This window comes from Manis pentadactyla, chromosome 12 (genome assembly GCF_030020395.1).
Source record: "Manis pentadactyla isolate mManPen7 chromosome 12, mManPen7.hap1, whole genome shotgun sequence".
Classification (NCBI taxonomy): domain Eukaryota; kingdom Metazoa; phylum Chordata; class Mammalia; order Pholidota; family Manidae; genus Manis; species Manis pentadactyla.
The window spans coordinates 42292578-42308745 of record NC_080030.1 but is presented as its reverse complement, the minus strand read 5'-3'; the positions used below and the strand labels follow the sequence as shown (position 1 = coordinate 42308745).

At 38.9% G+C, this 16168-nt stretch overlaps 1 protein-coding gene across 1 annotated transcript in view; it reads left to right on the top strand.

The window, feature by feature from the left end:
• The first annotated feature begins 225 nt into the window (after positions 1-225).
• Positions 226-16168, top strand: part of ESR1 (estrogen receptor 1) — a 319262-nt gene continuing 303319 nt past the window's right edge. Inside the window, exon 1 of the mRNA XM_036911872.2 lies at positions 226-760. The gene's annotated coding sequence lies outside the window, so the exon portion shown is untranslated. The remainder of the gene's footprint in view (positions 761-16168) is intronic.

The following is a 16168-nucleotide window of genomic DNA, read 5'->3' as shown; positions in this document are numbered from 1 at the left end:
TATTTATCTCAGTGTAAACAGAGCAAAGCAAAACAAAACAAACTCTTAAATGGCTGCCGGAAATGCCAGACAGTTTTATGGGAAGATCAGATGCCAGAAGGAATGGCCTAAGAATCAGAGAGAAGCTAACCCTCTGCAGGTTACTGAAAGTCAAGAATCTAATCAGGGACCCGAAATGAAGAGCAGGTTGTGGAGTCCATGGTGGCACGAGAAGTGACGGAAACCCTCACGGAAGACATGTCCTCACTCCTAGTCTTCGCTGTAACTAATTTTGGGTTTACGAAATTTATGTGCTGAATGAATGCTTTATTTTTTCTTTTCCAACTCGACATGCCTGTCTAGACTTCAAGCCTTACTAGTAGTAAAGAGAAAATCAGATGGATTACGTCAAAAAACTTCAGGCAGATTAAGAGATTACTTACCCCTTGCTAAACGTCTGTCTTGACTGAAGTGCTGGGAGGGTTAGAATCTGGCCTTGAGTGGAGAAAGGAGGGCCACCCCTTCCTCTATTTTGTCCAGGAGGTTTTCCACTCCTAGTCAAATGGTGGTGCTAGTTCTTTATTTTTGAGCTACTGCATTTCCTAATTTCATGGTCATAATAGCCTCCTGTCTACTGCCTCAGAACGAGTTCACCAAAACAGAAAATGCAGCTCCATGCTCAGAAGCTCCTTAACGGGTTCGAAAGGTTACTGTTGCTTTCTTTCTCTTGTCCATTCTATAGCATAAGAAGACAGTCTTTGAGTGATATTCTTCTCTTCAAGTAGGTACTCCTATTTCTTCTCAGTGTAATATTTTCCCTTTTTTGCTATATGTGCTATTATTTACAAGCAGAATGTAACTTTAGAGCTTCCCTCTCATGCTAAAAGATGTTCATTTTTCTCTTGATGCTCCAGGGATATTTTGCAAAGTTGCTGGCAAGCATTACCACGATGTTAAAATGCTAAAACTAAATTTGGTACCGTGGAAACTCACTTTTGGAATAATATTTGGCTGAGTCAGAGAGCGACACGACTACCCTTTTCTTGGGAGGGCACTGACAGGCTGTCTGCCTGCCTGAGATAACATATATTTATTGGATCCAGCTCTAGCTCTGAGATACTGTCTTGTTGAAATGTGTTGGAATGTTAAAAATTATTAATTGGACTGATCACAGGCTAGCACGAACACGCTACCTGTTTTCTTAATCTTTGGTGCTGTAACTGAGGTTGAGTTTGTATTCAGCAATCTGAATAAGCCATTATTTGTTTCCCGAAGGCAGTCAAGTTTTCTGAAAAGCTACGCAATCTAGCAACACAAAAATGAGACACTCTGTCTTTAAATTGTTTTGTGATTTTAGGCAAGTTCTTTAGAAATCTTCTGCCTCAGTTTGCTTGTATGTGAAGAAACTATCAGATGTTTTTTGCAGCAGGGTGGGGTGTCTATTCGTGCCTCCCCCCACTGAGCAGTGTGCTACTCGAATCATGATGTGGCAGTCACAAAACACAGGGCAGGGTACTTTCATTTTGGTTAGAGGAATGCCACACGTTGCAGGAAATGTGCGTTAAGTTGTTAAGTGGTAAGTTTCTAGCTTTATCAAGAGAGTGAGCAGTGTTTATTCTCTCAGACATGCTCATAGGACCCAATGTGATTTTTTTAAACTTAATACAAGGGTTGGAATTATCAGGACTTGGGATTATGGTATTGATTCTTGTTTAAATTTCTATTGGGCAGATCTAATAGGCTTGTAGAGCAACACCAAACACTAGGTTGCTGGGAAAGTCATCTGGCTTTGAATGTGATATATATATATTACATATATTTGAATGTGATCTACATATTATATATAATATCATATATATTAATGTTGAGAGTGAACTCATAAATATGAGGTAGAAGTATTTGAATTGTATCTTAAAATGCTCAGAGAGCCAAAATAAATAAAATTGAATGGAACTTCTGAGATCAAGGGTTCAGAGCCCATTTCTACTCAATTCCTGCCTGTTTCTCAAAATCAAATGTTTGCTCCGATTTTGTTAATATCCTATGAAGACTGCCCACTAAGCCTTGGCCTGCACAGTTTATAATACTTTAGAGGTTAGATACAAGCTGGAGAGGTTGTTAGATTTTCAAAGAAATTATGAATAAAAAGAATGTGTGTGTCAGAGAGATGGCAAGCAGGAGAGAAAAGCAAAATTTTGAATTTGAATATAAGGGTCATATTTACTAGCAGGTATTTTTCTTACACCCTTGGAGATACTAGTTCAGTTTTATTCCTTGTGATAGGGAAGGGATAAAGCTCATTTGTCTTAAGCTTACAGCAAGAACGAAGTCAATTTTCTTTTATTTAAATTATCTCTGTATCTTTCATTTGGTTTAGGATTTTGAGTTAGCTACTCTCCACCTTCCTCCCAACACTCACTCCAAACCTCTGTACAATATAAATATTTGCACTGGGAACCTGCTAAATGTTTTTACACAGTTGTCTGTAGGTTCTCTGGGTATTTGTCCATGTTCATTTAGGCCGGTTGGTCAGAACAACCGCTGGGGCTGAGGAGGGCCTGGTGGTTGGGCTTCAGTTTGCTTTGAACAGTGAACAGTTGTGCTCCACGATAGCAGATTGGCTGCAGAGAAAAATTGGCAAGCATGAGAGTGACCCAGCTCTGGGTAGATTGTCCACATGTTTGTAAGGTAGTTGCAGCAACTGTTTCACTGATGTCGGCTGAGATGTGCCCGTGCCCGGGCATCTCTATTAGGGCTGTGTCTCTGTCATTAATCCCCCGGTGAAGCTCCCTACGTAGGGTCTAACGAAGTGCCATTGTTTAAGGCAGGTACTCTACAGGGGGCTTTGATGAAGGTGATGGTGATGATGGTGAGCTTGCCTTCTGGGCAACATCTCAGGAGACTTTCTTTGGATCTTCCCCACTAGATAACAGCACTGAAGGCTTGCACATCAGTGAGTTTTATGGTTCTTTCTAAGGAGTGTAAATTTTTCTCTCTGAAAGTGCATGACTCTTTAAGGGGATGAATGATCTATTCACCCTTGAAAATATTTTGCTAGAAAGCTTAGACTCGTGCTCAGGTCTTCCATAGGGGGTAACTCTTGGGTGAGGATTCAGACATTGGGTAATTCAATTCAAATCCATGGCTGAGTCCAAGTCTTAGCTGCCACCACTGTAGCTATATGATTCACCTTGGGACTCAAATTCCTCATCTGCAAAGGAGGGATAACAAGAGTGGGGACTGGATATAATTGTACAGAATACGTGAGATTAAACTACTTGCAGTCTTCAAGTGTTAGAAGATCAATATGACAAAGTCATTTTTTCTTCCATGCCCAGTATAGTGCCTGATAATAAATGCTGGTGCGATAAAAGACCAGAACTCAGAGTCAGCACCGTAGCTGCTAAATATTTGTGTCCATCTGATCTTACCTGGGCAGTTGACCTGAAGAAAAACAGGGCAATGAACCCAGCCAGCTTGAGCATGCGGCCTGGTGAAATGCAGCTGCTTTGGTAATGAGTACAACATGCTGGAAGGGAAGACACGGAAACCTCCACATCCTTTGCTCCATTATTCCTCTCCTTTGTGACTGTGAGGATAGTCACATCCTTTTGTGGTGAGAATAGCAGCAAAGAAAATGGGCAAATTCTTGCAGAGATGAGTGTGTAAAAAACTTGTTTCAAATGTTCCACATTTATCCTGATATCAAAAGAAGTGTTTTGCTTGGTCGTTGGGCAAGGTCTGAATCTCTGCACATGTAGAGTTGGACACTAACTTCTGTTTCCATGTGATGCCAAAGACCTGGGGTAGTCTCTTCCTCACCGGCTGTGTTGTAAATATTTAGTACCTGAGTAACAGCTTAGTGTATTAGTGCCTAACTTTTGGGGAGCTATTTGTGCAATGCTTTTTATATGCATTATCACATTTAATCCTTACAACACCCCCAAGTAGTAAACAATATTGTGATACCAATTTTACAAATGAGGAAACTAAGGTTGTGCAAAGTTAGGTATTGTGTCTGGTATTAGACAGCTTTATAAATGACGGTCCTAAGATTCCAATAAGCTTATCTGTTTCCATAGCTCATGCATTCAGCTATCAGTTCATACAATATTAATTTTTAAAGTTTTGGATCAATATGATCCTTGCCTTTGAGAAGCCAGTTGAGCACCTACAGCTGATAAGAGATAATATTATACTCTCTCTAAGCCTAAGTATCTTCATCTGTAAGAGGGGAATAATGATATCTGACTTACAGAAGTTTTATGGCTACTGATGAGGATTAAAAAATACATGTTAAAGAGCTTTGTAAAAAGTTCAGTTTTACAAAATACAAATTTTTTATATGGAATGCATTAATTATTACTTAATAACATGTAAAATCTTGTCACCAAGTAAATGACAGTAGTCCTGGTGTGGTGCTATGAAATGGGTATGAGAGGCAGGTTGATTGATGTTCTAAAGACATGAGAGCATGTGCCATGATGGAATGGGTGGGGAAACTCTCGGCTTCCCAGGCAAGTGGTAAAGCTTTTAAATATGGCAGGCAGGGAGGGAGAGGGGCAGTCAGACTCAGAGAGTCAGCCTGTGACCTCTCTGAGTGATCCCCTCCCTGGAGCCCTGCTGCAGCCTTTGGGAATGCTCCCTTACTCTTTGAGAAGACAGGGGACTAGAAGCTGCACTAGCCTTTCAGCTGTGAAAAGCCACAAAGATCTGTACTGGCTGCACACCTGGAAATGAATGTTCCTTGCCCTAGACGTCAGGAGCTTAATCTGGCTTTGCTCTCTTATTTATGGCTGTCACCAACTCTCAGTTCTTCAGGGTTTCCTGCTGAGAGTGGATACAAATGGGGCACAGTCTTTCAGCTCCCTGCCACCTCGAAGGCAATATACAGGCCCTCTGTGGGTACTGCCACTTGGAAAGGGGAAGAGATGGGCTACGACAAAATGACAATCCTCGGTATGTTGAAAAGTGTAAGACCTGCTAAATCTCTGTGGTCGCTGTTGCTGTCCTGCCCTTTGCTGGGATAGTTATTGCCACTGGGTTTTTGGCATTTCTGTCTCCTCTGATCTCACCAAACTGTTCTTTTACCAAATGGCCAGCAGCTGAGTTTTCTAATGTGTCTCTTCCCCTAGGTTGGTTCAGAAGCCCTCCAAGCCCTTTTGCAAATGGGCAATCTGCATTTCTGAGACCCTTCCTCTGTGGTTTTGAGAAACAGTTGCAGTGAGGTATTTCCTGTGAGGATTTCGATAAAGACACCAAGAAATCCACAAGAGCTTTTGAGTTCTTCTCACAGAAAGCATCTATCTTGTGTACTCCCACTTTTATTTACTACCGCCAATCACTTGACAGGATTCATTCCCTTAAAACCAGCTACAGAAAGGTATTTAATAAAGATGACCACATCATATACACTAATCCATTTTAATATATTTCACTTTAAAACTATGTGACAAATACAGTTATAAATTTCTTTTTTATTTTTGATACAGAATTTGAAAACCCTCCTCTCATCGAGGTTTGCTAAAGCGTATGTAAATATTAGGATTACTCAGAACCCATATAGCCCTACTTGACATACACTGTTAAATTCTTTTCCTGGTTTTATTTAAGAAATGAGTAACAGTTATAAGGGCCCTGCTGTGGTTTATTAAACTCCCACCTGGACTGAAGTGGCTCAAGTGCAAAGATGACCTTGCAAGATCTCAAGTGCAGAGTCAGTTCAGTTCACACTCCTGCGCCTTGGGAAGGGCTGGGATGCACCGGGGGTTAGGGACCGGATTGTTGTGCTTGGCAGAGCCTGACATGTTCCTTGATCCCAAGACATTATCAGTTATAGTCAGTAAGGCACATAATAGGACATATGATCATTACACAATATGTAATATTATTACACAACTGTAATATGTACTATAGATCATGATGTCATATAGTCTAATAGGGTACAGTAGAATGTGGTGATGGGTTTGAGAGTGATGGTCACTGGGGTGTGGAAGCCCAGAGAAGGGATGTTACTCCTGGGTGAGGGGAGGTGGAAGGGGGATGGAGGAGAAGGAAGATGAGAGGGGTGGAGGGTGGTTGAGGGTGGTTTCATAGAGAAAGTGACATTTGCCCATGACCTTTAAGGTTGGGTAACGTTTACACAGGAAGATGTAAGGCAAGTGAAGAATATAAGCAAAGGTATGGCAGTAAAGGTTTTGGGACAGGAACATAGGTGGGAGTGTTCAGGGAGGTGATACAAGAAAATTTAGTACTGGAGAATTAAACGTCGTATTTCTGGACTTTGAATAGAGTAGGCATTAGATATTTGGGAGTGGGGTTGGAATGAAATAAAAGCTTAACCTTAGGAAAATACTATGCCATTTGAAGTTTTCAGATCAAGAAGGAGTACATCAATTTGGAAGTGATTCGCATAGGTCAAGAAAGGTGTATTACAATGTAAAAAATGCTTTAGGACTTGAATTTTGAAATCATGACTGTTTATAGTTGTAAAGAGGATTTTGTTCCAAAAACTACTAGAGGAAAAAGAAAAAGGTTGGGAGTCAAAAGATATTACTCTGCCACTGCTGAGCAACCTTGGTAAACAACTTGCATATTCAGTGCTCAGTTTTCCCAACTATAAAATGGGTGTAATTACCTTACCCCCATCAAAGATACTACTAGTGATACAATAGAGGTTAAGTGATAGAACTTTGAAAAAATAACACACCTCATATATGTCTAAAATGCTGTTAACTTGGAATATTTTTAGAGTAAAAAAATAGTACATTATATTGGAAATTGAACCAGTCTTTTAAAAAATTGATTGTGGCAAGATATCTAACATGAGATCTATTCTCTTAATACAAATTTTAAGTGTACAATATGTTGTTATTTATAGATACAATGTTTGGCAGATCTCTAGAGCTTATTTATCTTACTTAACTGAAACTTTATGCCTATTGATTAATAACTACTATTTCCCCCTTCTCCCAGCCCCTGGTAAACACCATGCCAATCTTTGATTTTATGAATTTGACTATTTTAGAGATTCATTTAAGTGGAATCATACAGTACTTGTTTTCCTGTGTCTGGCTTATTTCACTTAGCATAATCCTCAAGGTCTATCTATGTTGTCACATTTTGCAGAATGTTCTTTTTAAAGGCTGAAGAGTATTCAATTGTATGTATATACCTCATTTTCCTTATTCACCAGGTGATAGACTTTTACATTGTTTTCACATTAAAGAAACTATTTTCAACAGTGTTGCAATGAACATGGGAGCACTAATATCTCTTCAATATCCTGATATCAATTCTTTTGAATATATGCCCAGCTGTGGAATTGCTGGATCATCTGGTAGTTCTATTTTTCATTTTTTGAAGAACCTCCATACTGTTTTCATAGGAGAAGTCACCATTTTACATTCTCACTGGTAGTATTCAAGAGTTCCCATTTCTCTCCATCCTTACCAACTTGTCAACTTTTTTTTTTTTTTTGGTGATGGCCATCCTGATAGGTGTGAGATGATATCTCACTGTGGTTATGATTTGCAACTCCCTGATGATTATTGATGATGGACATTTTTTCATATACCTGATGCCCATTTGTATGTCTTCTTTGGGGAAATGCCTATTCCAGGCCTTAGCCTACTTTTAAATTAGATTATTATTTTTTCTATAATTGAGTTGTATATTTCCTTATATATTGTGGAGATTAATCTCTTATCACACATGTAGTGTGCAAATATTCCTCCCATTCTGTAGGTTATCTTTTCACTCTGTTGATTGTTTCCTTTTCTTTAAAGATACTTTTTAGTTTGATGTAGTCCCACTTGTTCTGTTGCCTGTACTTTCAGTGTTGTATACATGAAATCATTGCCAAGACCAATGTCACAAAGTATTTTGTTTTCTTCTAGGAGTTTTATAGTTTTAGTTCTTACATTTAAGTTTTCTCAGCACCATTTGTTGAAAAGACTATCTTTTCCTCACCATGTGTTCTTGGCAACCTTGTTGAAGATTGATTGACTATGTACATGTGGATTTATGTAGGACTCTCTCTTCTGTTCCATTGGTCTACATGTTTATCTTTATGCCAGTACCATACTGTTTTGATTTTTGTAGCTTCATAATACATTTTGAAAGCAGGAAGTGTGCTGCCTCCAGCTTTGAACAAATCTTTCAAGCTTTAAGCCCCATTTCCCTCACCAATTAAATGCAGGCACCGGACGTGGGAGGCTCTGTGGTCCCTGTGGCTATACCATCTTATGATTTTATATTTATTGCTTTCAGCAACCTCCATTTAGAACAATGAATTGAGATGATCATATCATAAGCAAAAACCCATAGGCATCTATGCTGGGAATAAAAGAAAGACAGGTCATCATTCCACTGGTTTAGGACTCCAGATGGAAAAGAATTTGGTTATATCTCTTGCAGCTGTCTACAATGCTTTATGCTATGGGAATGGGGGAGGTGAATCCAGTGATTTGGAGATAGAGGGAAGGGGGGCAGATTGTGCTTTCTCTTTTCCCCTAAGGAAAAATAAAAGGCAAGGACACCAATTAACAAAAAAGAAAGGCAAAGACTCATTGGGGGATGAGGGTGGAGGGGAAGGCCAAGTACACTAAATCATTTAATTTCATTTACAATAAATCTCAAATGATGATACTATACTCCCGAGAATGTTCCATGGTGGACAATGCCTGGGATTTCTGTTTCAAGCCCAGAAGTACAAGGAGAGGGTGACATCATAATTTTCAACATGGAGAATATTGCTCATGTTGTTTTGTTGGTCTGTTCCACCATGTCATTTGGGCTTCACAAATCAAGCAAAGAGGTACTTCAAAACTAATTTGTGAAGGAAAACATTCATAGAAAAATGTTTTCTAGGAAAGGAAAAAGTAGAAAGCAAAGATCTGCTTACTATGGCATTCATATTGCATAAGCAATATTAATGCAGTTGAGTATTAATCATTCAGAGCAGTTCACAAATTGTTCACATTCACAGGGCCCTTGCTTCACTTCTTTCTCACCATCTGGATTCTATCCATGTCACTCCTCCCTCAGTACTTGGAATAGAAGTGAATTTAAATGTGCCAACTTTCTATTTCCTAGCAGCCACGGTAGTATGTTCAGTAGAGAAAGAGATTTATATTGCTAAATAAAAGGAGGTTTTTGGATTGTTTAAACCTTTAATTTGTTGATGGGATTCCTAGAATCCACTACCATCGATATTTGAGAATTGAGTACATGAGACAAGTTTGTAGATTTACAAAAGTGTAACTAACAAGGGCTGTACTTGATTTTCTTATCCAGCTCTTTAGTTCTAAATTTATTGCTAGTTTTATTTATCAAACTAATTCTCAGAGGAGTAGTATTTGCTGTGGCCACAAGGAAACATCTGTGAGCTTAAACCTTAAAGGCAGATAGCCAGTTAGAACATTTGGCGTATGAGGCTTAGATTGCAGAAGAGAAAAAGTATTCAGGGCAACCCTTAAAAACATCGAGAAGGCAACGAAGAAAAATGTCTTATCACTGACACACTGAAGTATTGAGTTCATGTTAATTACGAAATGTCAGAATCCATAATGAATCAGCTAGGAGTGTCGTATTATGGCAAGTTTGGAAGTCGTGTCAATCTCTACTGCCAGGATTTATGGTAGATTATATAATGGAATCCTGAGCCCTAAGAGATCAAAGGAAAATGCTGGCTCTTTCTTCCTCCATTCTCTTAGGTCAAGCCTACCAGCAAGGAAGCCAAGTGGAGAGTTGAGCAATTATCTGAAGTGGGCAGTAAAGACGGCCAAAACCAGATAATACACAACCAGAAAGTCACTGTGGAGGGAAAATGTGAACTGAAAATAGAAGGGAGGGGAGTGGAATATCAAACAATTTGGTCAGTGTCCACAGTTCAAGTTCACTGGATAATAGCCAATTCCTCTCTTCACGTAATTATTTAGATGGAGTCTAAAAGAGTGGGATGAAAAACAAAATGAGTTCATTACCAAGGTTGTTGTATGTTTGTGCAAATTTCTCTGTATCTATGCTGCTATCTGTGACCAGTCTAATTCTGAGTATTTCCAGGGATTGCATTTTACTATTTTAGATTAATGGGTTGAGGTGGTTGAGGAAGCCCATGTAATCTGTAGACTCAAATGGAGAAAAATTTTCTTTTATAGATTAATTGAATATTATATTTAATTAGCTACTTTCCCCCCAGAACATATGCTTATGAATTTTTCCATTGAAAACTCTGCTGTTCTCTTGCTTTGTCATTTCCTCAAGTGGCAATTTCTTTATCCTCTTGATTTTTGTAGGACATATCAATGAAATTTACAAGTGCACTAGAATGGGATTTGTATTACTTTTGGTTAAAAAAAGAAAACCAAAGTCTCAGATCAATGTAGTATTTCTTTTTTTTTTTTCTATTTGATATGGAAACCATAAACTACTCACTCTGAGCAGATGTTTCCTCAACCTAAAATATAGTTATCAGTCCATTGGCACCTATAAATCTGTCATCGTATACCTACTAATCCTTAAGACTCCTAAATTCAATGTTAAACTTTTCATTTGTTGTCTTTTTTATTAAGAAAACGTTCATAAATTAAGTTCACTGCTGCTTGGAATTAAGATGGAAACACAAAGTTAAGAAGTTAAACAAGTATGTTTTTCTCACTCTATCATGTCTTGTACATTTGAAGTCATAGTATAGCATTTTAGAGACAAAACAACAACAACAACAACAAAAACAAGCCCCAGGGCCTTTTTTCAATAGTTTAGGCTAATGTTTGTAATTCACAATGAAATTGGCCATGGGATACTCTTGAAGCCCTCCAAAGGAGTCTATTGAAATATCTTCTAATAAAGTAAACATTTAAAAAGAATTTTACATGCAACTAAGGATTAAGAAAGTTGTTGTATAAGTAATGGGATGAAGGTATATAGTAAGTGGCATTGCTAAATTCCTCACTTGTGCTGTGCAGTGACTGTTTTTCCCATCATGGAGCAAAGTCTGAATCTCTGTGGCGAACCATACCACACCAGCTGCGATTCTGCTGCTGGACACATTTGGAGTTTCTGTGGGTCAGGACTTTTTGTTCTACTGGCAAAACCAATCTATAGAAATGGAAGTCATTCTATGGACCTGAGTGGACATAGTGGATGGTGGCCTATGCATGCTGCGTAAATGCTTGCTAATGGCGTCAACAGTAAATAGCTCATGCCCTATTTAGCTTTGTAAAGGAATATGATCAAGGAACTTGAGCTGAACAGAGAAGCCAAACATTGATTCTTTAGTGCCGATTGGTAAGTGAGACTGCTTCTATCTTTAACCACCCTGCTTCATTTAAGTGAAGAATCAAACCAGCTTTAATTAAGGAAATCTTTAGAAACTACGTATAATATCCTTTTGCTTCCAATTAAAAATAATCTGAAGGACAAAACTAAAAAGACTTAAGCACCAAAAAAGCTTTTGCAGGTTTTCCAGGACTATAGTTTCAAATCTAAGCCCAACAATTTTTGAGCAAGGATATAGATATTAATATGAATTTTGAATCAGAATTGTCACTGAAGTATGAGTGAATGAACACATTACTTTCTTTTTCTCTTTGCTGTCTTCTCCCCTGAAAGCATAAGACCTAATTCAGTTTTTAGAGTACGTTTTCAATTTGTTTGATTATCAAGCCTGTATTGCCAAGGGCTTACACTGGGCATCTGGTGAACATTCCATTTGTTTTTCTTCAGTTTATGAGCTGCTACCATTAAAAAAACCACCTTGCATACACTGAGTGGTTGAAGTTTCTGTACATGTTATCAGGGAGGTTAACAAATTTGTCTATGATGCTCAATCGTCCACTCTATACAGGAAACCCAAACTTTAAAAGAAACACCTCTTTTATTTCATTCTTTTTCCCTTCAAAGCTTTACTATAGCTGCTATCAGCTGAAAACATTTCCTGATTTCAGTTCCACAACCTCCTTCTCTTGCCGGTAGTATGGAGCTAATAAGAAGTAAAATATGAGCATGTATTTATAGGAGAACGTCTTCAGATATAGACTTTGTATATTCAGTTACCTACCTAAAAATAGAGACACAATTGTTAACATTCTCACTGAGAAATATTTCTGCTGAATTTAATTATTCAAAGTGACAAGTGACAGTTTCATGGGGTAAAAAGGCTGCTAGGTGGACAAGTCACCAGTTCACTTGTATTTGTGATCACCAAGTTATCACACTGTCTTTTATTTAAAATTTAAGAAAGAAACTACTTTACTGACTTTTGAGTCTAGGTCTCATTTCTTCCATGGGACATTTTTAAACTAGTTAGCAAACCTCTTGAAAAGCCATGAATGTAATACAATGAAATTTCAAGTTGTCACCATTGCCTAGAAACCAACTTGAGAGGCTATGTACTCATTTAGCAGTTTGAGAATCCAATACCAGGAATGTGACATAAAAGATTAAAAGCCCCTCTTATTTGTAAATACTATGCTATTGTTTGAAACATACAAAAGCACAGGAAGTGGGAGTCAACTGAGTTATACTAAGAAGGTTTATTTTTATGTAACCTGCCTAAATGGCAAAGGAAGCCTGGGGCCTGGGACACAGGTGGGTCTGCCAGTCAGCTTGGGATGCCGAAGGACTGACCCTTATTTCACTAGGGACCACATTCACATGTACTGCTCAGGGTGGTGACTTTCTCATTGTAGCCCTGGCCTGTTGGAATAAAGTAGAAAATTTTCAGTTGGACCTTGCCAACCTTGCTGTATAGGAAATGAAAGTTCTAGACAAAGACTTAGTGATAACCAAAATGTTAAATAACGTCACCAGTTCTGGGCTTTGCTACTGACCTCAACATTGCAGAGGGACTGGTCAAGCCAGTCTTCCTAGGGTGGAGATACGCACGTGTTCCTGGGCACACGGAACCATCAGCCTCATCTGCAACGGCGTCGCTGACTGCAGGCCATTTAGAAATACCACAAAAACTCCTCTGGCTTAGGAATTTTAAATAATCATAGTTCTAATCCTTGTATGACGAGTCTGAGCAGCTGTGAACGAACCCTCCAGTGAATCATAGAACTCTGAACTGGGTGAACTGCTGTAGCGTCTTACTCCAAGGAGAGAAGAGCGCCTGGTAGCTCCTTGCCAGCTCAATGTAGCCAGAGGAAGGAGAGCAAAGGGAAAGGGCTTAACAAATCAAAGTACCTCGACCCTGGGGGGCCTGAAGAAAGTAGAATCAATGCAAATTCCTGGGAATTTGGATCCCCCGCAATTTTCCATATGCTATTTCGTTCTGCAATTTTTTGGTGTTCCTACGCACTTGTTGGTCTCTGAGTGGTCTTGCATTTCTCTTCCCACTTTGAGGTCCTGGACCCAAAGTCGATTATTTCAGAAAGCTCTAAGGTTGTGCTGTTGGTGGCACTTTGAAAGAGGCCTGAAACAAAACCACTGGGATCCTAGGTGCCATTGAACCTGGGGCTCCTTGAAAACATATCTGAATAATCGTGCCACTTAGGTGATAACACCAGAAAGGTATTTCCCCATTTTATTGCCTTTCTGTTTATTAACAACATGTAACATCAGTGTTTCTCCCACTCCCAAAGATATTTGGCTCCATTAATATTAAATGTTGGTTTTATATAGAAAGATTCTAAGGCTTGAAGAATAAAATACATAAAATATGTTAGAGGGTTAGTGTAGTGCCATCGTGTAGTCATGGACATGTCCTTGACTCGCTCCCTCGCTCCCTCCCTCCCTCCCTCTCTCCCTTCCTTCCTTCCCTTGCCCCCTCCCTCTCTCTCTCTCCTTCTCTTTCTTTACCTCTCAAGTTACAAAAATCAATTCTTTAAAATCATACTTGTTTCGTGATCTACTTTACTCACTCTTGGAGTCAGTTCAGTTAAGAAATTAATCTAATGCTAATAATATCAGCTCTGCATTTACTGATCACATTTTCTGCTAGCTATGGTGCTTTGCACCTTACAGAGAATGGCCTATTTAGATATTACAGCATCTCTAGAAGTGGTTATCATTTTACCCACTTTCTAGGAAAACAAGCCAAGGCCTAGAGAAATCAAGTAATTTGCTGAAAACCATCTAGTCGGTAGATGGTATAACACAATTTGAACTTAAAACTGTAACTCAAGATCTTCGCCAGTGTAAATAAGGGTTTTCAGGTTATGTCTGCAGGCAGAAAGCTTAGATGCTGGAGGAAGTACAGAAGCAGTTATAAAAAGGGAAATCCTCTTCCCTTGAGATGCTTATAATCTGCTGAAATGAGGAGCTCAGATTTCCACTGTGAAATGATATTTGTATCCACACTGCATGGGACAAATTCTTATGATTTCCTTTTTACTGTTTAGAACTCATCTACTACAGTCAAGAACCCTGAGCCTAAGCCTTTACAGGGAATAGACAGTGCCTTTCCTACCTTTCAATATTGTATGAGCACATTTTCCTGCCTGTAAATGGAACTTAATAGAGTTGACTGATTTTATCTGGTTCAATTCTATTTAGTAAGACAAGAGGCAAGGATCAACTGAGCAGATCTTCGTTTATCAAGTTCAACTGCCATTCTGATTTCTCTTCCACTAGTGAAAAATGAGTCACCAGATTTGATGCTAAGCTAAAGAAGTGAAGAGGTCCTTTGACCAGTAAAACCATAGCCATACTATCGGGTTGCTTTGCTTATTAAGTTTAATATAGATTAATGGTAAACATTATTTTGGGGTCCCTGGATGCATATGAACTAAAGGTGATGAGAAATGAAGCACAATTATAAAGACTTGCAGAAGGAAGAAAATCCTCAAAATTGGTAAATCACACATGAATAATCAAGAACTGAATACAATATAACAATATGTGCTCATTTCTACTAATAAATGAGCAACCATTATTCTCTCTTCACTCTCTATTTGGGTCATATTACTTCTCTGCTGTATTTCCATTCTCACTGGTACCTATTTATGTGATTTCTCCCAGTTTTGATTCTATCTTGTGGCTTTAATCTTGTCTCTTAAGTAAATTGCAACTCGGTAAATACAGTCCAGTATTGTTTATTGTAATTCCTGTCTTCATGCCAGGTGCTTAGAGAAAGACTTCTTTTATTAATTTATCTGTCTGAACATCTGCTAACAAGAGCCCTAATACACACTTTGATTATAGTTGATTCAGGCTAACAGGTTCAGTTTGGTTCATTCAATCTTGGTCTGCCTATGTAACAGGGCCATACAGCTAATTAGAGTAGTTTTCTACCTATCTCGTTGACCTGACACATAGTAGCAAGTAAGATGGATCAGAATTTTCTATCCAGTCTGAAGTTGTATGTGTACAACAGTAGTGCATTTTCTTAGGAAGCAAAAATCTTAGTCATCTGGAAGTTCAGGTTCCATGATGCTAAAGAGAGCCAAGCATCAGAAGCTAGAATCGGCTGAGGACATACACAAACATATCTACATCTATATTTTCTCCCAGTTACAACATGCATTATTGTTTGGTCCCCTATGTAAATAATAACACACTATTGCCAATTGAAGTGTAAATGATAGTTTGTTTGTTTGTTACTAGTTAAGTATTAAAGAAACTTTTCAGAATAGTTTTGTGCTTCCTACTGAGCTCAAGCATGCAGAACACATTTCTTCCAATTACAGTGGCAATGAAGAGATTGGCTAGTGTGTTTTACAGAAATCTGCCCCTGTTTCTGTTGATCTTTCTTCAGCCCCACTGGGCCCTGGGAACAAGATGCAGTGGGTTATCCTTGTTGCGTCAACCAGGAAGCAAAAGCCTTTCCAAGGGATGGTTAGGAAGGGAGGTAGGAGGGCAGAAGCATGCCTCAGGGGTGCTGCTTATCCTGTTGGCCATCGGTCCTTTCAGGAAAGGTTTTCGGGGGTAGGAACAAAGCTTATTGGTCATCCTTGCTTTGCCATGAGACCTCACCAGCTCCCTTCAGGCTTGTTTGTCTTCCCACACTGGTGCCTTTACCTTTCATTTCAGCTGAAATCCTTTCTACCCAGGAGGAGAAGCAAGAGAGAAAATGGAAATGTTTTCAATTTTGAGACTCTGACCAAACTACAGAAATCTGCTCTAACTGGAAATCTGAAGAAACAAATTATGAATGTTGTTCAGTGGAGGTAATACAAAAATACAGCTTTTCTGGTTTTCATAGGAAGGTTTTCTGAGCAGCCTGAGACCTTCTTACCTGAGGGGT